This window comes from Stenella coeruleoalba, assembly GCF_951394435.1.
Source record: "Stenella coeruleoalba genome assembly, chromosome: 3".
NCBI lineage: Eukaryota > Metazoa > Chordata > Mammalia > Artiodactyla > Delphinidae > Stenella > Stenella coeruleoalba.
This window is the reverse complement of record NC_137148.1, coordinates 116,581,733-116,605,995: the sequence shown is the minus strand read 5'-3', so window position 1 is coordinate 116,605,995 and position 24,263 is coordinate 116,581,733. Positions and strand designations below refer to the sequence as shown.

Below are 24,263 nucleotides of genomic sequence, written 5' to 3'. Positions count from 1 at the left end.
CTAAATGGCCATTAAAAAGAACGGGATGGTTCTTCCATGTTGCCAGTAAATTAAGCAAGGGATAAAAGGTATACAGCAGTGCATTGTTATTTTTGTACAATTAAAAGGATATACACACACACACATATACATACAGGTTTTTGAAAGAATGCAAGAAACATAGATCAGAGTGTGGGAGGGGTGGGAGCTTTTACTCTGCTTTGCATTTTATATCTTTCTCAAATCCAGGCTTGTCCGGTTCCAAAGCCACACTCAAAGCCGCTCGTCCAATGTCACTGCCAGGGTCCTTGTAGGCAGGAGGGAGGGCTGTCCAGTTTCAGCAGAGTTCGGACCTCTTCTAGCCTCTGCCACAGTGCTAGCTCCAGGGGCTTTCTTTGGGGGCAGCTGGCAACCACTGATCTGGGCTCCCTGGTGGCACTGGCCTCAGTCCTGGATGCCTTCCCCAATGTCACAGTTACCTACTGACACCCCTTGGCCCAGCTCCCCTAACCTGTGCTCCCAGTTATGTCGCTCCCTTCACGGCCTGTGACCTTCAGTTTCATCCATCAGATTTGCCTTCAATGCAGTTCTGACTCCCCTCAGGCCTTGCTGACTCAGCCCTGGGCACACACTGGGGTTCCTACTGGGCAAACCTGGCAAGCGGCAGCTGTATCAAATCACCACTCCTCCCTGCAAGGAGCTCGGAGACCAGAGGGTCCTCACGCTGGTGCAATTCCTAAGACTGAGCCCCATAAGCCAGAAACACTCCCACGCCAGGTCGCAAACAGCCCCACTTGCCACTCCTTCCCTCTCCAGCAACACGAGCTGGTGGCATTTCCCAAACCAACCCCAGCCTCTTCTCTTCCTCCCCTTTGGGTTTGAGCAGGTAGTCAGAAGCCCACTGGAGCCTGGTCCTGCAGAAAGAGGGCACCGAGGAGCAGGTACAGTGAGTCTAGCCTTTGCAAACCCCTGGGGAGTCCATGGTCTGCCAGGGGCCACCTTCAGGTCCCTCACCCCCCCCCCACCTCGGCTCCCCTCTCTCTGTCACCCATGTGAGTGCCAGCATCATGCCTTTCTTTCTCCTCCCACTTCCTCAGCAGAGCCCCACGCTGCTGCTGTCCGCCCTACCAGCCTGTTCCCTCGGCAGCGCTGTCGGCAACTTTAGTGCCTTTGCACCTGACCTCTCCTGAAAGCAGCGCCCGCCCCAGCCCTTGGCTTTCTCTTGACCCTAGCAACACAGTCACTGGGCTCATCCTCCATTCCTTCGTCCTGGAAGTATCCCCTCCACATTTCTGCTCTGCCTCTGGGGCCCTCCAGCAGCACCCCAGGGTGCTGGGACGTGGGATAGATGCCTTCTCACCAAGGCACCTGCCTGCTGCTCCCAGACTCAGCCCTCATCACCCTTTTCTTCACCATCATTGGACTGAAGTCTGTAGATCCCTGCACATTCACAGGCAGAGAACACACTGTGGTCCCATTTCACAGAGGAGGCAACCGCATGAGGGAAGGCTATGTGGTCCGTCCAGAGTCAACCAGAAGGTAGCACTGACACGCCAGTTTCCCGGCTTCTCACACGGCACACTCCCACTGTTCTACACCCGCCTGCCCATCGAGTCGCTCCTTTGCTCACAGACATCCAGGCTCCTCCTTCCTACAGTGCTTTCTCCGTGGCCACCTAGACTGTTCAGTCACGCTGCATGGATCCCATGGGCCTGTATCCGGCCACGTTCAGCAACCCCACTACCGAGCCCTACCTATAAGGGCCTTGGGCACCTCAGGGCCAAATTCCCTTGCTTTTGCAAGACTCAGATCGGATCTACCTGCCCCCACGAGTAAGGCTGCTTGTCAGCAGGCACAGCCCAGCCCTGGCTCAGCGAGCGTCATACCACACGAGAGCACCGGAAGGTCTCCTGAAAAGGAGTGGGGCCAATGCCTCCCCTTCACGAGTCAGGAAACCCAATTCCAGGCACGTGCACAGTGTGAAGGCTGGTACTTGGCTAACTAATAATCCAAAGAAAAGTATTCATTCTATGGGCTGAAGTTCCTCTGGGCTTCAAACACGGAGGCCTGTATTTGGTGGCCACAGAACTCTGGTCTCTGTGGAAAGCAGGGTGAGGACAGCTTTGCCGTGAGGAGGCAGGAGCCCACTTAGGGCCGTATTCACGGAGCAGAGAGACAACTGCCTTGAACCCCAGTGATGCTGACGGCTGCAGCGGGCAAGGTGTGTATTAGCACATCCCTCCCGCAGGCAGAGACTGCCTAGCACAGACCCAGCCTGCGCTCTGCACCCTACCGACAGCACACAAAAAGACAACCCAGTGCAGGGGCACTGGCTGTGTTCTCAGACAAGCTCGTCCCCATCTGCCCAGCCCTCCCTCCTCCTTGCTAAAGCGGCCCCAGAGGCTCCAACAACTCTTCGCAGGAACCCGAGATTCAGCAGGAGGGGCGGTGGGATGGGTAAGCAGTGGGTTGTCAGCAGAGTCTGGGGATGGGAAGTTTGGAGAGAAGCAGGGAAGAAACCCTTCCCTACCTGATACTGCTGCCCCAATCCAGGTCACAATTCCCAAAGACACACTGCTCCAATCTAATGGGAGGTACCACAATTAGAATTTAGGGGCAGAGATTTTAATAAGCCATATCAAATTGGATTTAAATACAGGCTCATCTAACTCACTGGCCATGTAGCCTTGGGCAGGTAGCAACCTCTCTTAGCCTCAGCTTCCTGAGCTGTACAATAGGAGTAACGGCAGTAAGCTGTACCCCACAGGCTTGCTGGGAAAATGGAGAGATCAGGCAGGCAAAATGCTGACAGCACAGTGCCTAGCATGTTGTCAAGCGTTCAATAAATGCTCACTGGTGTTACTGCTGTTACTCAAATGGGTGACTCTCAGGCAGACCCCTCCCAGGACTGACTAAAGAGCTGGCCTAAACCGGCAGAGGGAAGGGGTGGGGGGCTCACCCGGACTCAGGGGAGAAGCCTCAGAAATAAACAAGAGGCCAGGAGGCAGAGTCATAGGCTGTTCTGGAAGCAAAGGGCCTGCAAGGTCAGCTAGCCCTTCACTGGGCAGAGGCTAACAGGTCCATCGCAAGGGAGGGGTGTGCTCAAAGCCACTATGAGGGGAGGGGGCAGATGAAGAGAGCCAGGCCACCTCCAGTGGCGCCACAGCAGGAGGACGGACGACTGCTGGAGGGAGAACTGCCAGCCAACTCCGGGCCCTGCTCTCACCCCAACTGCCCGTGGGCATGCGTGCACGTGCATGCGCACGCGCACACCCCCCCCCACACACACACATACACATACATACAGTCCCTGTCAATTTTCCTTTGGCCTCAACCAACCACATGGTATCAGAGCCCAGGTTCAGGGTCAGGGAGACATGGTTACGTCTTTGGGAAGTGTGACTCTGGAAACCTCAGGCAGAGCCCAGAACAGGGGACGGGGGAGCTGATATACTGAGCCTGGGACAGAAGAGGGACCCGGTTAGCATGGGAACAAACAGGACAACAGCACAAGGGCTATAACCCAAGGACCAGAGACAGACCTGCATCCTGACTGCCAGGCCCATGCCTAGTGACAACCCACCCGCCTGCTAAAGACCTGAAGGCTGTGTGGCAGGAAAGCCCACAGTGGGTTTCACAGTCCCTCCCAGACCACTTGCAGGTCCTCAGCCTTCCCGTACAGAGTGTGACACCTGAGCAGAGATGCCTGCCTGCCTCCCAGATCCGGCTGTGCACCCTTAACAGCCTCTTCCTTCTCTCCCTGCCAGAGAAATGGCTCACCTGCCTCTCCTCCAGGTCAGCTCCAGAAACAGCTGCCTGATTCATTAGCTCCCAGGGTTTAGGCCAGAGATCTTGCTCCAGGTTGGGTTACTATGTGAAAGGTTCTTCCACACCTCACACAGATCTTTCAGATCCTCTGAGAAGCATCTAATCCGCTGTCTGGCAAACTCCTCCCTTCATCCTCCAGCATCTAAAACCAAGCCCAATAAGGCGACCATCAGGGGACTAAAACGGCGGCACAGTACTAAGCGTGTACTAGTGCCACGTGCCAGAGCAGGAGAAAGCAACAGTCAGCCCCGAGAACAGCAGAAGAGAAACAGCCGCCTTCCTCCTCCTCTGCATCGCTGACAGGACAGGACCCATCACCTGCGGCTCAGCGCATCTCCGAGAAGCCTTCCTGACCTGGCCCAGCCCATCAAGGATCTTTCTGACTCTGAATTGCTGCTATCACACTATCATTACAATCATTCAAAAACCTTAGTCTTAGAAATACCAAGCAGTCCTTAAGAAGAATGCAGCACCAAGACAGAGATGGGCCCGAGGGAAGCCCTTAGATGAAAAGGGGAGGCTACGTACAGTACGTGTGGTACAGGGCCCAGAACAGAGCCTGAGGGTAAGAGCAGGAGCCTTTCCCTTTGTAGGCCGGCAGTGAGTTTTTTACTTGTGGCATTGGAAATGATAAGAAAACAGGACTGCCTCAGAAATGGCTAGTTTATCCTCAGGGTTTCTAAATGCTGTAACTAGACTATGAGGTCCTCAAGTGCAGGGTACAGGTCTTCTCCCTGGGCTCCCATCTCTACTTCCTAACCCGTCTGACAAATACAGACGGGCGCTGGCCAAAGGAAGTCTCGTACAGAGGTAGAGAGACCCATGCGTGACAGGACACGTGAATCCATCGAAAGCCCATCGTCCCCCAGATGGGGCCCCTAGGGCTGGGTCTAAGCTGGTGCAGGGAACACCAGTGCTTGCAGCAATTCCAAATGTCAAGGTATTTCAGAAAAGTATTTTACTCTCCTAGGAAAGAAATGATGTATAATTCTTATAACGTTAAATGTTGTATAAGAACTGGATGAAACGAAAACAGATGACAAGAACCAGCAGACCTGGGGGGTAACACCACACCTGCCCAAAGCCGCTGCGCGTGGAAGACAAGTGACCTCAACATCCTCAGCTGTCAGTGGGCTCAGGGTTTCGGGTCCCAGGACGGAGCCAGGTCTGGGGTCGAGACCGAAAGACCAGCCTGACTTGGGTTAGGAGGGGCGAAGTCATCAAGAGCCTGCACCCCCGGGAAGCAAGCGGGTGTAATGAGGTGCACTGCCTAGCGTCAGTGCCCACCATCGAGTGACAAGGGTGCCTCCACAATCACAAGGAAGTGGCCAGCTAGGTGCAGTCAGTGACAGGTAATGTGTAAAACTGGAACTTTAACATGCTGTGAGAGCCTATCAAATATCAAAATGAAGCCTGACGTTACGAGTGACCAGTGGTGGTTATGCTGGAGTCTAAAATTAGGCAGTGAGTAAAGCCACCTTTTGGCCTGTGAGTCTAGCCCCCAGTGGAGAAGGGTGAGTCATCAGAAACTGACCTTCAAAAGACATCCTGTTCCTGTGCTTTACAACTCGTACCCAAAAGAATTGAAAGCAGGTGCTTCAACAGGTATTTGCACACCCATGTTCGCAGCAGCGTATTCGCAACAGCCAAAAGGTGGAAGCCACCCAAGTGTCCACCGATGGATGAAAGGATAAACAAAACACGGTTTATACCTACGATGGGATATTCTTCAGTCTCAGAAAGAAATTTTGACATTTGCTACAACACGGGTGTACCTTAAAGACCTTTTGCTAAGTGAAGTACGCCAGTCCCACAAGGACAAATACCATATGACTCCTGTTACATGAGGTCCCTAGAGCTGCCAAATTCAGAGACAGAAGTAGAAAGGTGGTTGTCAGGGACTGGAGAGTGGGTTTATTTTTTAGTGGGTAAGGAGTTCTAGTTTGGGCTGATGAACAACGTTGTGGAGATGGACGGTGGTGGTGGTGATGGTTGCACAACAACGTGAATGGACTTAATACCACCAAACTGTACACTTAAAAGTGGTTGAAATGATAAACGCTACTTTCTTTCATCCTCCGCTTATTCATGAGGATTCCAGGCATATCAACACCCTGCAGGGAAAGAGATATGGGAGCTTTGCAGGAGGCAAGGCTCTATAGGCTGGTGGCTCAGGGACGTTCTGTCCCAGCAGCTGTTTCAGTTCTCCTGGGTTGGTGGTGTGATTGATCCCGCCTTCCCCCGGGCTGCCCTTAAGGCCAGACGGCTAGACGCCCATCACAGCCATCAAAAAAAGGAGATCCGCTGTCTGCCAGGTGCCCACCTGCCCTCCAGCCCGAAGACCCCTCCAGACCTCTCCAGCCAGACCTCACAGAGGATGTGCTGGAGGAGAGAGAAGCTGCTGTGGCGGCGGGTACTCTGCTCAGGCTCCCTCCCACCCCACATGCTCACTCCTCATTTCCCTGACACAGCCAACCCTGCAGGGGAGTCCGGGATGAAAGACACGGTGCCTGACTCAGGCAGCTCACAGACACCTTGGAAAGAAGAGCCAAGGACCTATCTGAGGAAGTGCATGGTGACATGCCATACTGGGGGGCGGGGGGACCAATGTTCAAAACTAGAATCCAGAATCAGGACAGGGCCTTTCAGAAGGAGCTAAGGAGAGAGGAATATCAATCCTACTACTGCCCTGTCCTTGTTTTCCTTCCTTTACAAGAAAATTTAAAGAAATGCTGGCTAGTGAGCAGCTCACCCAGAAACAGGCAGCATTTTAGGTTGGCCCAGGCTGTGCTACAGCCCTGGCTTCTCCTGACCGATAGAGTCATCATGGCCTGACACCCCCTGCCCCAAGGAGGGAGTAGTGGTGACGGTGATGAACTGCATGATCTGTTATTTCATACCCTGCTAAGCAGCAGGGAAGACGCTCGGAACCAGGGAATCACGGAAACAAAGCAAGGAGAAAAAAGGTAGGAGTAGAACAGAAATAGAAGCCTCAAACTCCCACTGTCAGCGGCCCCTGAATATAAGACAACAACTGCCATGATTCTGGATGCTAAACAGAAACAGGAAAATTATTTTTCTGGTTTCAGGCACCGGGTTACAGAAAAAAGTGGAGAGGCTCCTTTGAGGGGAGCTGGCTCTTTGGAATGGGCCCAGATGGGCAGAGATCACCACGGAAGTGGCTGCGGGTTCTTACAATTAGTGCCCCGGCACAGACAGGCACAGGCTGCTCTGCCATCGGCAATATGAGCCTGACTCACACTGAGTGCCGGCCTCAGGAGCCTCGTCCAAATAGGTCTTGCTGCATTTTCTAACAAGGCAAACACCACCATATCGCTTTTATTGAACACAAAATGTGTCTTTATCTTAGGTATACAGACGACAACTGGCTTCTGCACGTACCAGGTTCCCGAGTTACTGATTAACAGTCCTAGCAGACACATTTATGTAAAACGCCCGAGGTTGTTTTCTTCCTCCTTGGTCAAGCTTAATTTGGCAGACAGTAAAAATAGCTGTATTTTCACCTGAAGGCACCCCAGTTTAGAGCCCTGGTACATGGTGAGTTCTAAGGGAGGGACGGGACAGGAGAGCCACTCTCAGTGGGCGTGGTGAGCAGGTGATCCAAGCAAGGCACACCTGACTTGTAACGAGTGCCCCCCCACCCCACCCTCTGCCCCCTGAAGCACACCGCCCACCACTTCACAGCACCAAAGGTCATCCTTATAGATCTGGAAAGGACTGGGGGGGGGGACCTGGGCTCCGCCAAGCAGTCCCCAACGGTCCCTGCTGTTCTGTAACACCGCCGCAAGCCACACAAAAGTCAACCACCAAGGGTCCTGAAAACTACCACCACATCCACTGAGATGGGCCATTTGGCAAACGTGAGGCCAGAGACTTCCCCAGGGGAGAAGGGGAGGCGGGGGCCTGGCCTGCAGGGCTGTGACTAGAACTCTGTTAGGCAGGCAGGGCTGGAGTTCAGGAAGACAACTTCCTTCCATGGTCAACTCTACTAGTTCTAGCCGGCTTGTCACTGAAGCTGAATCCAAAAACAAGTCTCCAACAGCATGACCAATCACCTTGCCAGTGAAACAGGAAGAGACAGGCTAATCCTTGCTATGAAAGGCTGAGGTGGGAAACTAGGTGAGATTAGCCTTGGAGATGGAGAGGGTACGCAGGGAGCCTCCAACACGTCAGGAAGGACGGAAGGCAGCTGATTGCTCCCCATCCACTGAGCGGGGTTCAGCTGCCCAAAGCGGTGGGTTTATTTACAGCCCCGCCAGTTTGGAGAATGGAAGGGCTCTCAGCAAACTCTGAAAGCCCGGCACACTTGGCCTAGGGCTCACTCCTGCCTCCCTGCTGTCGTCCTCAGCCAGGAGCGCCCCTGAGATCACAGCACAAACAGACCCCAGCCTCCTAGCAGCTCGCCAAGAAACACCGTGGAGATGAGGAGAGGTGGCTGTAGAGTCGTAGCCCCCGGGTCCGCTCTCAGTGCCACTTTGAAGGGTGACAACCTCTCCTAGCTTCAGTTTCCTCACTTGTAAGATGGGAATAATAATAGCACCTCTTCCGTCATTGGGTTTTTGGGGACTTAATGAGTTAAGCCACATAGGCCAGTGCCCAGTATACAGCAGACTCTTGGTTTTTGTTAGCTGCCATTGTTACTCCCAAGACAGAGACCTGAAGGACAGAAGGCAGGACTCCCTAACTGCTGAGACACCTGGAAGCAACATGGGCATTATGTAAGGTTGCTAGCAGAGTCTATAAACAGTTTTTCCTTCTACACAATGAACTGAGGTCTTTTTGAAGAACCAACAAGTGACAGGGAAATAGGGTAAAAGAGGTGTCTGTTTCCCTTAGGTACTGCCGGGCCACCTCCTGAGGATGCCAGGCTGCTGGGCGATGACCCAGAAGGGCCGAGGGCACTGCCCCCTAATGAGGCACAACCTCACAGCTGCCCCAGTGATCCGCCCCACCACGGCAGCAGCTGGAGCTGACGACCACCAAGAATCCTTCTGCCAAGCCCTCACCCTCCCTACCCTTCTCCCAGGTCTGCACAGGGGAAAGGTCTTGCTGAGGAATTCCTTTTGCTCTCCAAGACGAATTCTGGTGACCCGTAGCTCCTGATTCTACCTGGATAAAAATGCCGAACATGCCAGCGTCACTCACCACGTCATGCCCCTAGTCTGGCACAGGGCACTCGGTAGGCCTGGCATATAGGGGACATGGAATGAATGAGTGAACGAATGAATGAGTGAATGAACGATTTGTCTTGCACCTTTCACCTCAGTTGGAAAAGCTGTTTCCAGTCTACCTTGCGAGCAAGCTGCAGATACAGGCTTAGCTGGCTATTCTGTGAAGCAATGGCAAAGCACTATTAAGAAAAAATATGAAGACCCTGTCAGTCTTAAGTTCTTAAGGAAGGGTGTCACTCCCACTTCTGTCAGTTTAAGTCCTTCAAGAGATCTTGGCTCATCCTGAACTTTCCTGAAATGGTTGAGGGCAGTCCCTGGTATCAGGGCCATCACTCTATCCCAGAAGGGATCCATGTGACTAGGAGATCATCTTGGGAAAGAATGAAGCAAGCAAAAGGAGCTCAGGGGCCCGAGCCTGGCTGGGCCAGGGAGAGTCGGCCCCGCAGCCCCAGAAGACACTTTCTCCAGAGGGCCTTCCTGAGAGCCTTTCCTTCAGATCTGTAGGCCTAGGGTACTGTGCCCACAGCCTTGAGGAACTCATGGTTACCCATGGCTGCCCAAGGGTACTTGGACAGGGCTTTTTTGGGGGGAGGGGGTGGGGCCGGAGAATATTGATCCTTTATGAACTACCCATGATACACCTATTCTCAGAAGCAAAAGTCCATTTCTACCCATTAAGAACAACTCGAAAAGAATCTTGCATGCTCCAAAATCCTCCAGGCTGACAAGGTATCCCAGGCTACCAAATGGACTCATTTCAGGGTTAAATGGAAAAGTTCAGAGGGAACCAAGACACTACCAAAAAGTAAGGCTAATGGAAATGTTTTTTTTCCCCTAAGGAAAATGCAACTGAAAAGCACTGAAATCTTTCCTAGGCTATTCTCAATTTATGGTCTTTAAGCAGGTTGTGTCCCTGGGAAAGGTTCTGATGCCTTGGACACCAAGAACAAAGCTTTCCACATCACCGCCACACACACCCAGGTGCAAGCTCTAGGGGAAACGTGTGTGCGTGTGCATGCACTTACACGTGTGTGGGGCAGCGGTGGGGATGCCCTTCTCCAGCTTCAGAAAGCCTCTAAGGTCTAGGAGGCTGAGGATGCGTAAGGGCACCCTAGGGAGTGAGCCACCTTTTCCAACCAGGATCCTAGCTTGGACATGCAGCACACCACTGATATAATGAGAAAAAAGCCACTGAGGCCAGCAGGGGAACAAGGAGGGAAGCAGTACTGGCCTCTCAAAACTAAAAGAGTTACAGCCCTGACGGCACACAGCAGCAAGCTTCCTGGCTGCGAGCTGATAAGGCTTTCCAGAAGAGTGGATAGGAAAGTTGGTATTTCCTGGAGGAGGAAGCCACTCCCTCAGGGAGCCAAGGCAAGGGTCCAACAGCAGAAGGGAAGGGCAGGCTACAAATATCGTCACGGTCCACTCACTGGCCGGTCCCAGTGGGTCTCTCAGCCCCTGCCAGACCAGCTCTCAGGGGAGGAAGCCCCCAAGGGCTGTAGCCCCCAAGGTCCAGCCGCTGCGGATGCAGGTTCACTGGGCTTGGGGGCCGAGCTTGCTACAGCTGGCATAGTCCACTTCGGTAAAATGCATTTCCCTTAAGCTGTCTGTGGCTCGGCTTCCTCACCTGAAAAACGGAGACAGTAACACCACCGACCTCTTGGGATTCTTATAAAGATTAGATGATTAACGCCTTGAAAAGCAGCAAAGTAAACAGATAATACATTATAAGTATTATTGCTGCTGTAAAAAAAATAAATGGCTAGAAGGAAAAGCACTGTATTGTAGAGTGGGGGGGGAGGGGGTGCTGGGGGCGCCCAGCATGAAGTCAGCAGCGTGAGACTGACATCCGCAATGGAGACTTCACCGGAAACCACTGATTGCCACCCGCAAGACTCACATTCTACGGGACCAAGATGCAGCTGAGGGTACACAGATTGATGAATTTAAGATGAAGAAAAAAACCCAAAACACCCAACAACAATTTTACATAGCATTTATATTAGCTGCAAATATATCTCCTGGACAGAGATGAACATACTAGTCAAATTTCAAAAAGGGCTGCATCATAAAAAACTGAACACAGACCAAAAGATTTATACAAAAATGTTAACTACTGTCTCTGGATAGCAAAAGAATGGGTATTATTTACTTTCTATAAAGAAGAGATATTCCTGTAATTTAAAAAGTAACTCCTGTAATTTAGAATGAAGCCATGTTTTTCTATGTGAGAACCCGGTTGTACCCTAGGAGTAAGTGGCCTGGGATACAGCAGAGCTGCACTAAATCAGGGTTCGGAGAACGCCACTCTTCTGGCCCCTGACCACGCTGGGCGTGGTCCCCACACTGGTGTCAGTGAACACTGGGCTAACCCCTCATCTACAGACACCAGCCCTCGCCATCTTCATTGTCAGCATTTTAGTTATGATCGTCCTGTGTTGCGTCCCGCTTTTTGGAGCGTCTCAGCTCTGGGGAGCCACAATGTAAGCAGAATATAGATTTTTCCCCTGCGGCTAACCACACTGACCACGGGGAAGTGGGTGCCCATGGGCGCTGGGCCACAACGGCTGGGGCTGCAGGCAGAGCCACACGGACTGTGCTCGGGCCCTGGGCCGGCCTCGGCACAGCTAATGCCTCACTGCCATTTGGAAGGACGCATCGTAGTGAAAGTCCCCCGCCACCCTAGGTGACCTCACTCACAGGGCGGTCCCAACACCACGGTCCTGGCTCCAATCCTAGAGACGACCTGATCTATCCCACCTGCACCTTCCAGTTTCCCTGGATGCCTTTTACCCAAAGCAGCCTTCCTTTCCTTGCCCACCAAACTAATTTCCTCATTGTTTACATCAACCTAACTTTAAAAAGCTTATGCGAGATGTGAACGAAAGGCATGCAGTACTGGAGCAGAAAACCCGGGCTGCACCTGCGGGCGAGTGGTCTGGGAGCAGGGTAGGACTTCAAACACCCCTGTTTCCTGGGCCAGCCCGGTCCAGCCAACTGAGCACACTTCCCTGACCAGCTGAGTAAACTGGATCTGCAAAGAGCAGCTGCCCTTTCATACTCCATTACCCCTGAGCGCTGGGCAGGCCAAGGCTTTTGAAAAGGCAAAACAGAGTGTTTTACGTGAAGCATTTGACCAAAACAGATTGTGTCTCTACATCCAAGAAGATGGAAAAACCCAAGGCCATCTTTAGGAGCCTTTGGTCCCCCAGTGTCCTCGTGACCAGACTGTCTTCATGTGACGCCAGTTCCCAGACCTAGTGCAGTCACAGGGCAGGGGCCGGGGCACAGGCGCACGGGACTTCATCTAAGCACGGGCCTAGCTAAGCAGATCTATCAAGTTAAAGCCTGAGGTCACTAATACGGGGAATGAGAATCAAAACTGGTGCCAAGAGCCCAGTTCACTCACTAAAGGCCAATCGCATCTGCTTTTGTGAAAAGAAAGGAAAAGAGTTGCAACTGAGTGTCCCAGAGAACACACGTCATACTCAGAGAGCCCACCTCTTTACCGCTGTTAACAATGCAAGTTATTATTAATATTATATATATAATATAAAATATTATATAAAAATATTATTAATATTTTGAAGTATTTCAAGGGTATTTCCTAAAGGAATGCAAATGAGCATGAAAGTTAAGAATACAATTTGAACCAGATAGACCTGGGTTCAATTCATGGCTTAGTGAGTTACTCTTTGACTTTAGGCCAGTTAATTCACCTCTCTGAACCTGTGTCCTCATCTCTGAAATAGGAAACCACCAAGACCACTGTATGGATTAAAAAAAATAATGTACACAAAGCACCTGAACAAGATCTAATTAGAAACAGTAACATTTATTTAGTGCTTGGCACTAAATTACACAAGGCATTTCACAATTGTTGAACGAGTGAGTGGTGAGATTCCAAAAAGAAAGGAAGACAAAGTTAAAAAACAAAAACAAAAACAAAACTTCTACTCATTCATGGGAGGCCCCATGACACACGGAAGCATGTCAGGCTCTGGGTCAGACACCTGGGGAACCACAGGCAAAACATTACAGCCTCTCTAAGACTCAGGTTCCATATGTGTAAGATCTGGGATAACACCACTTACCTGGAAGGACTATTGCAAGAATTGAAGCCATGCCCATAAAGCTCTCAGCCCAAAGCTGGGCACCTCACTAGGTGCTCAATAAATGGTAGTCACTGAGGAGCACAGGCTTTGGGGTTAGATTGGTGGGTTTGAATCTCAGCTCTACCACCTCCTAGCTGTGAGACCATGAACAAGTTTCATGCTTTCTCTGCTTGAGTTCCTTCATCTACATGACGGGGATGAGAAAAGATCTACCTCAGAGGGTTGTTCTCAGGACTAAATGGGTTAACACATAAAAATGCCTGACACACCGTAACCACTTGATAATTATTAGCTCTTTTATTTAACTATTATTTATTAACTATTCGACAATTAATATTAAATGTTCAAAAGCTTAGACCACTGGCTTCAAACTCTTCTTGTCCTCCTGGTTTTAATCTAGGAATTGGTATCAAACACCCAGATTCTCCCATCCCACCTGCAGAGAGGCTCAGAAACAAAGCCTGTCTGTCCAGTAAGAGGTCAAGAGGGAATTCTTTATAGCTCCAAGTTCCCTGAGCCTTCTTCCTGGGCAGGTCACCAGAAAAAGTCATGAATTTTTCAGCTGCTAATGAAGCTGATTAGGAAGGCCTCTTTCTCCACTGGGCTCAAAAGCCCAACGTACAGTTTTCATTATGAAGACTCTATCGCAGTGGTCCTCAAAGGCAGGTTCTGGGCCCCTAGGGAACATCTGGTAATGTCTGGACAACATTTTTGGTTGTCATAACTGAGCAGATACCACTGGCATTTAGTGGGAAGAGGCCAGAGACGCTGCGAAGCATTGTACAATGCACAGGACAGTGCCCCATTGCCCCCGCCAAAATTATCCGGCCCAGACGTCAATGTGCTGAGGTTGAGAAATCCTGCCTTATAGGAAATTTGCTTATGACAAAGTAAGTTGGGAGGAAAACAATACACAATGGAATCTACACTACAATGGCAGCCAGGTGCAAATGACACGTGCACGTAAGTAAGACCTGCCTAGGAAATAAGAACACAAAAAAGATTTGAGATGATGGGGTATCTGGACTATGAATGGGAAAACTTTTTTTTTTTCTATGAGAGTCATTACTATGTTTAGGGACCAGACCACTCAATGGAGGCAAAAATGACCCAAAGCTGCATCTCTCAGTTCTGATAATTCACACACCTGTGACTGCCAGTATCACAACAGTGCTCCACAGTGAATATTCTGCTCAGAACCCAGACCAAAAAATAACGTGAGGGAGTGAAAAGTAGTGCAAAACAGTCTTTTCTGCAAATTCAAACCCAGAGTTTAACACTTGAAAAAGCTTATTCCAGAAACTCACCCTGTCTTCTCTCCTGCATATCTTTATTTTTTTAAACTTTCTATTTATACTGGAGTATAGTTAACTGTTGTGTTAGTTTCAGGTGTACACAGTGATTCAGTTATACACATACATGTATCTATTCTTTTTCAAATTCTTTTCTCAACCAGGTTGTTATAAAATATTGAGCAGAGTTCCCTGTGCTATCTTTAAACTTCTCATCTTCAATCACTCAACAAGTAGTTACTGGGGAATCAAGTGGTCAGTCAAATTAGACAAGGTCTCTACTATCAGGATGCTTTCAGACAGTGGTGGAGACCGTAATTCTCTAACTAGAGCCAAGGCTGTAAAATTACAAACCCAAGAGTCCTATGAAGGACAGAAGCTGACCCAGACCGGGGTGGGGGTAAGGTATCACTCAGCATCACTGAAATGACACAGGAGTGAAATGGGAAGGATTAATAGGTTATTTGTACTGAGTCAAGAGAGGTGTGAATTTTCCAAGCCATACAGAGGAAATACCATTTGCAAAAGCCATATGGGAGGAGAGGCCCAGAGAGGCTGAGAAACTGAAACAGAATCTGCTGGCAAGGCTAGACCCTGAAGGACCTCTCAAGACCTTTTGGAATGTTGGTCTTTATTCTAAGAATAATAGAAAACCATTAAGGAGGGCAAAAGAAATGTTTGAGCCCTTAACTTGTATAGGTTCTACTCTGGCACGCCCAAGTATTAGGTGAGGAACTGCTTCCACAAAAACCTTTTTATCCTCAGGTAAATCAAAACTTCTGGCCTATCACAAAGAAACCCAGGCTGGTAGCAAAGCCTCCACTAAATGGAAGCCAGTAGACCATGACAAAAGTAAGAAGGAGCAGTTTCCCCTCCAAAGCAAGAATCAGCAAGCTCTAAGCCTGATGGGCCATGAAGGTCCCTGCCCTCCCTAAGATAGGGAAAGGGGTCCCTGCAGTGCTGAGAGAAACAGCTGGGGTCAGAGCCCTTACCAAGAGCCACGCATCCCAGGAGGACCCCATAAGCAGCACGCCTTCTCCTAGTTGAGGGGCCAAGTTCAGGCTGGATCAGACCACAGGCAACCGTCCCATTTGCCCCCAGTTTCTGCACCTTCATCTAGATAGGCCCTGAGATTTCATGCTTTCTGTAGATCTTTCTGGAAGCACTACTACCTACCAGCTACCGTGCTAGGTCTGGGAACCATATTGTCTCCCTCTCATATCCCTTCCTTACTCATCTTCCTCTTCTTCCTCCCTTTCTAGAGACCTCCCTCCTGTGGCCACTGGGTCTGTCTCTCTTCTCATAGCAAAGAGTCTATGTGACCAGACCTACTTGCTGAGTCAGAAACCACAAGTTTCCCGATTCTGACAGGGCTGGCTGAAGTTTTAAAGATGTTGGCCCAAGCCCATGTGAGACATAAGGGCACTTTTCCAAGGAATTCCATGAAAATGCCCTTTGGGCACTAGAAGATTCAACTGAACGTCCCAGAACGTGTGCTAAGAGATGCAAGAGGAAGGACGAAGGTTAAATGAATTAACTGAACAAAGATCAAGTGAGGATAAGATATAAAGAAGTATTTCACAAGACAGTCAACCCTTGCCATGAAGAAGGCAGAGATCAGGATAAACCAGGAGACCAAGAAGGAAGCAGCACAAGGTAGGCCAAGCGTGGACCTTGGCCAGACTGGAAGGCAGCAACGGGGCAGAGCCCTCGGGCGCTGGCACCTATCCCGGTGGAGGAGCCTCAGGGGCACCGTCATGGAGAACAGGCTCTCAGGTCACACACGGTGTTAGAATGTTTGCTCGCCACTTACTAGCTCTGACCTTGGGCAAACTCTTCTTTAGTGAGACCCACCTCATAGAGCTGTCACGCTGACTAAATGGATATACAGTGTTCAGCACCAGGCGTGACACAGCAAAAACTCAGTTAGTAGCAGCTCCTTGGAGCCACTCCCAGGGTTCTGTACAGAGGGGATGAGGAGGAACAGGGACCCAAGGTAAAGCTGGAAGTAGAATGCTGCAAAGACACCTGTGCAGGCAGAGGACATTGGGGGAGGGGACGCTCAGCCAGTCAGCACATACTTGGAATCGAGTAGTGAACATGACATACAAAAGTCCCTGCCTTCAAGGAGCTTACATTCCAGCAGGAGGAGAAAGGCAGCCAAAGGGACATGTGAACAATGTGTTGGCAAGAGAAAAGAGGTGGACATAGTGGGGAGAGTGTGCCAGGCTGTGGTACTTGGTTAAATGGGGCAGAGGGAGAGGGGAGGTGGCTGGAAGGCCTCTCTGACTAGGTGACTGACAGCTGAGCAAGAACCACGAGAGGACACAAGCCCAGTCGACTTCGGAGGAGAGGGAAAGGGAATGGCAAATACCAAGGCCGGGGAGGGAATGGGGCAGCCTGTGAAGGTGGAGCAGTGCATGGGGGCAGCCCGCTCATGGAGGGCCTGGCTGGTCACCCTAAGGACTGGCTTTTACTCTGAGTGATAAGGGAAGCTTCTAGAGGGTCTGGGGAGAAAACAGACAGCAGGGGGCAAGAGCAGGAGGAGGGAGACCAGTTATAAGGCTACAAACTGCAGATGACATGACTTTGGAGTTGTCCGTCCTACGGTTGTCTCAGACGGGTGGGGATTCTCAGGGTAGATCAGGAATGACCCTCAGCAACTGGCTTCCCCACCTTTCCCCTGAGGGCTTCCGGTCTTCCCCACCCCCCCATCCAACCACAAGCAAAAATTCAGAAAAGTGGTGTGGGCCAAGGGAGGGTGCTAAGTCCCTGTTGCCCATACACTCTACGTGGTATATGACTTTGTTTACGGCTTCGCCACAGTCCTATAATACCAATATTACAGATAAGGAAACAGAAACTCAGGGAACTGGAGAAACTCCACCTAGATTCCTAAGCCAATGTGGCTTTAGGTGGCACCAGGCAGTGTCCTTGCTGAGACATTCTGTCATCTGATGCCTGGCAGAGAAAGAAGGTACTGAGCTGGACTTTATCTATGCTGAAAAGTCTTCTCGGGGCAATGACGATGCCTGATCGGAGTTTCTGATGAAAAAAAAGCATAAAAGGCTCAAACAAGCCAAGCTGTAATTCCAGACCTCAAGCCAGTTAGCCAGAGATGCCAGACGGTTAAACTCCTTTCTCGTTTATCCCTGCGCTGAGTGATGAGAGCAGCGTCAGACACCAAAGGGAGTGTGCAGGGGCACCATGCCATGTTACCAGCCGGCACTCTGACTGTGGACTGAGGAAAGGCCGCTCACAGCATCTTGCTGGTTGGCCAGTGACCCGGCAGGGCTCTCCTGGAACAGGTGCTCCCCCCTTTTGCTTCTTCAAATTACAAAGAGCAAGAAAAGGGGCACTTTTTTACAGGCTGAGAAATCCGGTTCAAAGGCCAATCAGGCTTCTGAACTCCATGGGGGCATCCCAAGGACTCTGCTGGAGCAGAATTCATTTTATTTTACGTCGATACATTGTCAGATATCGGTCCTAACCCAGAAGAATAAAACCGCAGTATCTGGACTCACAAGAGTTAAATAGCAAGGGAAGGGGCTCAAAGGGAAAGGGGACCAGACATGGAGCATGAATTCACAACCACCTTTCGAACTGGTGATATTTCCATCCATCCAGCAAATATTTACTGAGCATATACCACGTGTCAGCACTGTTCTAGGTTCTGTGGAAGCAGAGATGAAGGAGAGAAAAAATCACCTTCAGGAAGCTTACAAGGGGAGGCAGGCACACTCAAAGATCGGGGAGGTTAAACAATCTGCCCAGGTCCTCGTGTTAATAAGGGGATTTGAACGCAGTTTTTATCACACTCCACTTCACCTGTCTACTAGGAAAGTGGTACCCTGTTATAACTACCAGGTTTTTGTGTTTGTTTCGGTGGCTGGGGGCAAGGCAGAGGGAGGAGGTGGAGGGAAGGTGTCTGGGAATTGCTGTGGAATCAGTGCTGGATCGCAGTAGCAGGCCATAAAGAAGAAATGCATTTAGCTTGGAATCAGGACTTACATCCTAGTCAAAACTCGTGGACCCTGGGCAAGTCACTAAACCTCACTGTACTTCAGTTTTAGTATCTCTAAAAAGAGGGATTCGGCCTAGCAAGGAATGGTAAAACGGCCTCATTTTACCTAACAATTCAAGCCTCACTCATAGCGGCTGCCTAGGCTCCTTCGGTAAGGAGGATTCTGAAGCCAAATTTGGGGCTGAGCAGCTAGAGCCAGAATTGATGAGTGATGTCTGCCATGAGCTCGGAAGGGTGATCAGCTGAGAACTCTATAACATTCCCAATGATTTGAGGTATCTGAGTGGGAGCCATTTCAATTTTGGTGAGAGAATTTCTTTCTTTCTTTTTTCTTTTAAACATCTTTATTGGAGTATAATTGCTTTACAATAGTGTGTTAGTCTCGGCTTTATAACAAAGTGAATCAGCCATACATATACACATATCCCCATATCCCCTCCCTCTTGCGTCTCCCTCCCTCCCACCCTCCCTATCCCACCGCTCTAGATGGACACAAAGCACTGAGCTGATCTCCCTGTGCTATGCGGCTGCTTCCCACTAGCTATCTATTTTACATTTGGTACTGTATATAAGTCCATACCACTTGGTGAGAGAATTTAAAAACCTCGGACTTCATGACTTTCTAACCAATTCACAGAACTTTCCTTTGAAAGACAGATGGCCTATCTTCTGACCTAAGACTGGAGATATTGTTGTGTTTAATTTTCACTTTAAACAGTTTTGTTACTATGGCATATTCATAAGAACCTAGAGTTTTGTTATTTAGAATGCTTCACTGAACATGAGTTCCCCCATCACCCCTGGGACTTGGGAGTAGAGTTTCTGAAGATCTCCCCACCCATGTGCCATTTTGCACTGTGGCTTTGTCACCCACCCATCAAGAGTAAAGTCCATTTCCCCTCCCCTTGACTCTCTGCTAGCTAGACCTGTGGCTGCTTTGACAGAGAGTGTGGTGGAAGTGATGTGCTGAGACTTCTGAGCCTGGGCAGTAAAAAAGCCGGGGAGATCATTACCTTGTAGTTGCAGAAGATTTGGGGAAATCTGGGTGAAAGGTATACAGAATTGTTTGTACTATTTCTGCAAAGTTTTTGTAAGTCTGGAATATTTTCAAAATTAGAAGTAAAATGAAAAGTTTTTTGTTCGTTTGTTTTTTAAAGGAAAGCCTGGCAGCTGCCACTTTTGCACTCTAACGCCTAAGGAGCCCAGACCTCCTGAGGCTGTCACACTGTGAGGCCCAAGTCAGCCACACTGAGAGGCCACGTGGAAGGAGGGAGAGGGGGAAAAGGGATACTGGATGGGGGATTTTCTTTTTTCTTTTTTTTTTTTTGCACTCAAAAGAACAATTCCTTGTTATGATGAACCAGAAGTACAAGATTTCACTGAAACTGAAAACAGGTGACAGAATACGACTGAACTTAAATTAACTTCACGGGAAACAAGAGGGTCAAACCAAGCCAGTAAGAGTGGAAAAGCCCAAGCCTGGACGGGACACGCATAAACATAGTAGCGTCTCAGCACGGGCATCACGTGACCCCTCCCAGCAGTGAGACAGCCAGCAGTCATGCTCCCATCCTTCTCTCTCTTCCAAAGCATCTGCCAAACCGAACAGCTTCTTCCTCTGTATTATTGGTGTGAGCCAACCCAATGGTGCCCCTTTAGACAACTATAAATATGAAAGCCAAGAAAGAAAGTTTGTAAATCCCATTCAAGGGTAGAAAGTACATATATTCAACTCAGCAAACTGGTTATCTCCTATGTTCCAGGCCCAGGGAGCAGAGATAAATCTTTCCTGCCAAGTCCTGCCCAAATTATAGAATCTCTAACGCCAAGATTTGGGGTGATTTACTACATAGCAATAGATAACCAAAACATATGTCAAGCTTCCACCTGTGGCAAAAAGCCTTAAGTTCTGGTTTGGCAAGACCTGGCTATCCAAATGGGTCTTTGAACACAATCCTTGGGCTGACACATGCTCCTTGCCTAAGTGCTTTTGTATCCTGAGTTGCTTTTTTTTTTTTTTTTTTTTCGTGGTTCGCGAGCCTCTCACTGTTGTGGCCTCTCCTGTTGCGGAGCACAGGCTCCAGACGCGCAGGCTCAGTGGCCATGACTCACGGGCCCAGCCGCTCCGCGGCATGTGGGATCTTCCCGGACCGGGGCATGAACCCGTGTCCCCTGCATCGGCAGGCAGACTCTCAACCACTGCGCCACCAGGGAAGCCCCTGAGTTGCTTTTTAAACAGCATCCCTACTCTTATTTCAGTAAGAAATCTCCCTGCATATCTAAGAATATTAGAAGATTCCCCCCCTTTTTTGTAGTAGGGTTTTTGCTCCTTGTGCTGCCTCTGTTCCCTCAGTGTCCCTTTTTCCTGTCTGTTTTGGTCACCATCTATCATCTGGGGCCTTTACTCAGGTCTCCGATGATCCTCTGTTGTTGGTTAATATTTAAGGCTGAGATTCTGTCACTTGCAATCTTAAGAGTCTTGACCAACACAAATGGTGGAAGCCTAAACTAAAATAGTATGAGCAAGGTTGACTGGAGTCAGACATTAAAGAGGTAAATTAGAGAGAACATGAAAACTAACTGAATTTGGAGAGAGGAGATGCTTTGAAAGAAGTCTGTATGGGGTGCAGCTGAAGCACTTAGGAGTGGTCAATTCTATGGGAGGTGTGGGATACAGGAGGGAAAGCTTCACAGAAGTGCTGATATTCTGTTTGATCTCTCCGTACAGTTGGGCAGAATGGGAATGAGGAGTAGGGAGTGAAGGGAGCAGCATGGCTGGTTAGAGGCCATCCTCGATGGTGACATCCTTAACTCCAAGCCGAGGGAGTTACTGGATGAGACATCTGGTGGTCTTAGAAGGGGATGGGTATAATTTGCATATGGGAGAGAGGTGAATTGTTAAAAGGAAAGATTGGAGTGTGGTGGACTATCTGCCAAGATGGCCACCAATGATTCCTCTCACTCTGTATTCACATGCTGTTCCTCCTAGTAAGATGGAATCTATTTTACACCAATGTTTATAACAGCCATTATTTATTATTCAAAATAGCTCAAAAGCAGATACCCAAATGTCCATCAACTAATGAACAGATGAATAAAATATGAACAGATGAATAAAATATGGTATATCCATACAATAAAATATTATTTGGCAAATGAATGGAGCACTGATAGTTGCTACAACGTGGCTGAACCTTGAAAACATTACACTAAGTGAAAGAAGCCAGTCATAAGAGAGCGCATATTACGTGATTCCATTTATAAGAAAAGTTCAACACAAGCAAATCAATAGAGACAAAAAGTAGATTCGTGTAGGAGGAGAGTTAAGGAAATCGGGAGTGATTGCCAAAGGGTTTCTTTTCGGGGTGATGAAAATCTTCTGGAATTAGACAGTGCTGATGGTCACACAACTCTGTGAATACACCAAAAACCACTGGATTGGACACTTTAAATGGGAGAATTGTATCGTATGTGAATTCTATCTCAATAAAGCTGTTGCCAAAAACGCAGGAGTGGGGGGAGATGGCATCTATTTCCCCTCCTGCTGAATCTGGCCAGCCTTTGAGCAACAGAATACAGGGTACGTGAGGCGGTGCCAGCTCTGGGCCTAGCCGTTAAAAGCCTGGCAGCTGCTACTTTCACACTCTTGGAAGCTAGTTGCCGTGGAAAGGGAGATGTGTAGAGGCCTCATGGAGCTATACCCAGGCCTTCGTCACGTGAGCGAGGCAGTCTTGGACATTTCAGCTCCAGCCAAGGTGACAGCTGCATTAAGTCATGCAAGTGACCCCAGGAGAGATCCCCTAAAGCCAACTCACAGAATCATGAGAAATAATAAATCACTGTTGTTTTAAGCCACTGAGTTTCAGGGTGGTATGTTATACAATAAATAACTGAATCACAACCTCTCTGAGCCTCAGATTCCACCTCTATAACACGGGACTAATGCTTCAGGGTCATTATGAAGATTATGCCAGTGAAGCTAATGCCAGTGCAAGAAATACTAGTTGGTATAGTTGTTATTATTATTAAAAATCTCCCCAGGAGATCCTTGACGTATTGCAGGTGTGCTCCCTGGGAAGCCTCATTCCCACAAGCACCTGCTGCTTCCAATCACATGGTTTCCAAAAAGCTGGTTTCCTGAGAAAAACAAAGGCTTAAAAAAAAAAATACTGGGGCTTCCCTGGTGGGGAGAGTCCGCCTGCCAATGCAGGGGACACGGGTTTGAGCCCTAGTCCGGGAGGATCCCATGGGCCACGAAGCAACTAAGCCCGTGTGCCACAGCTGCTGAGCCTGCGCTCTGGAGCCCGCGAGCAACAAGTGCTGAGCCCGCATGCCACAACTACTGAGGCCCGTGCTCCTGGAGCCTGTGCTCCGCAGTGGGAGAAGCCACCGCAATGAGAAACCTGCACATCGCAATGAAGAGTAGCCCCTGCTCGCCACAACTAGAGAAAGCCCGCGCACAGCAACGAAGACCCAATGCAGCCAAAAATAAATTAATTAATTAAAAAAATACAATATCTGAAAAAATGAAATTTGAACTAAAAAATAGACTACCAAAGAAGGTTCTGCTTAGATTAGCCATCTACCCACCGACTTGTCCATTCAACACTTTATTAAACTCTTACTAATTACCAGACACCAATTAAGAGTAGCTAAGACCCTAAAACAAATAATTTCCACCTAGGTAGCTGTTAACAGAAGGGACTACACACATGAACTTCAGCTGAGAGATGGCATATGCAGTAGTAGATACATCTAAAATCATCCTGCTAGAGGAAAAAACCCTTAAATTTCTGCAGAGAGCTCAAAGACACATGCTTAGAATGCAGGCCCCAAGAATGATTCCGATTGGGGATCCCAGGAGCAATATAAAGAGAAAGAAATGAAAGGGGTCCCTAAAAAGCACATCCCTTAGAGAGAGGGGAGTCAGAGGGTCCCATTCACAGAACCTGGACCCCAGGTTGAGAGAAGAACTTGACCACCTGGCATCCCCTGCCATACCTGGTATAGAACAGGTCTGGGCAACTAACAATGCACAGGCTGATGACAGAGAGAGAAATCCTGTAGAAAAGGATGTTAAACCGCTTTCAACTGCATTTATGAAATCATTGATAAATTGATAACACTGAAATAAAAAAGCCTTTTAATCCTAAGAAGAATTAAGATATTTTTTTTTCCCTCAAAAACGCTGATGTAATACTTAAATTACACCAAACGTAAGAAAGAGGGCCAAACCTGTATTTTCTGCATGAGGGGACAAGGTCCACTGAGCCCAGGAAGCACTTATTCTAGACAAGCTCTATAATGTTCCAAATCCACTGAATGGTAATTACAGTCAGTATAAACAATACAGGCCCAGAAGTGGCCTACAAACCATACAGCAGGAGGGCTGTGGGTGAAAGACACAACCTAGGGAGGCACTGGCCTGAATCTATTGTTTAGTACAAACGCTGGGCTGACTTTTTTTTTCATTGACATATAACATATACTAAAGTGCACAAATATTAAGTGTGTGGCTTGAAAATGTTTATACCCAGATTAAGATAAAAGAATACTCCTAGGGCTTCCCTGGTGGCACAGTGGTTAAGAATCCGCCTGCCAATGTAGGGGACATGGGTTCGAGCCCTGGTCCGGGAAGATCCCTCATGCTGCAGAGCAACTAAGACCATGCACCACAACTACTGAGCCTGCGCTCTGGAGCCCGCGAGCCACAACTACTGAAGCCCGCGCGTCTAGAGCCTGTGCTCCGCAAGAAGAGAAGCCACCGCAGTGAGAAGCCCACACACTGCAACGAAGAGTAGCCACCGCTCGCCACAAATAGAGAAAGGCTGCA

General features: G+C 49.2%; 1 protein-coding gene across 3 annotated transcripts in view; it reads right to left on the bottom strand.

Moving 5' to 3' along the window:
- Positions 1-24,263, bottom strand: part of CYSTM1 (cysteine rich transmembrane module containing 1) — a 66,229-nt gene that overhangs the window by 15,620 nt on the left and 26,346 nt on the right. The gene's annotated exons all lie outside the window — the stretch shown is intronic.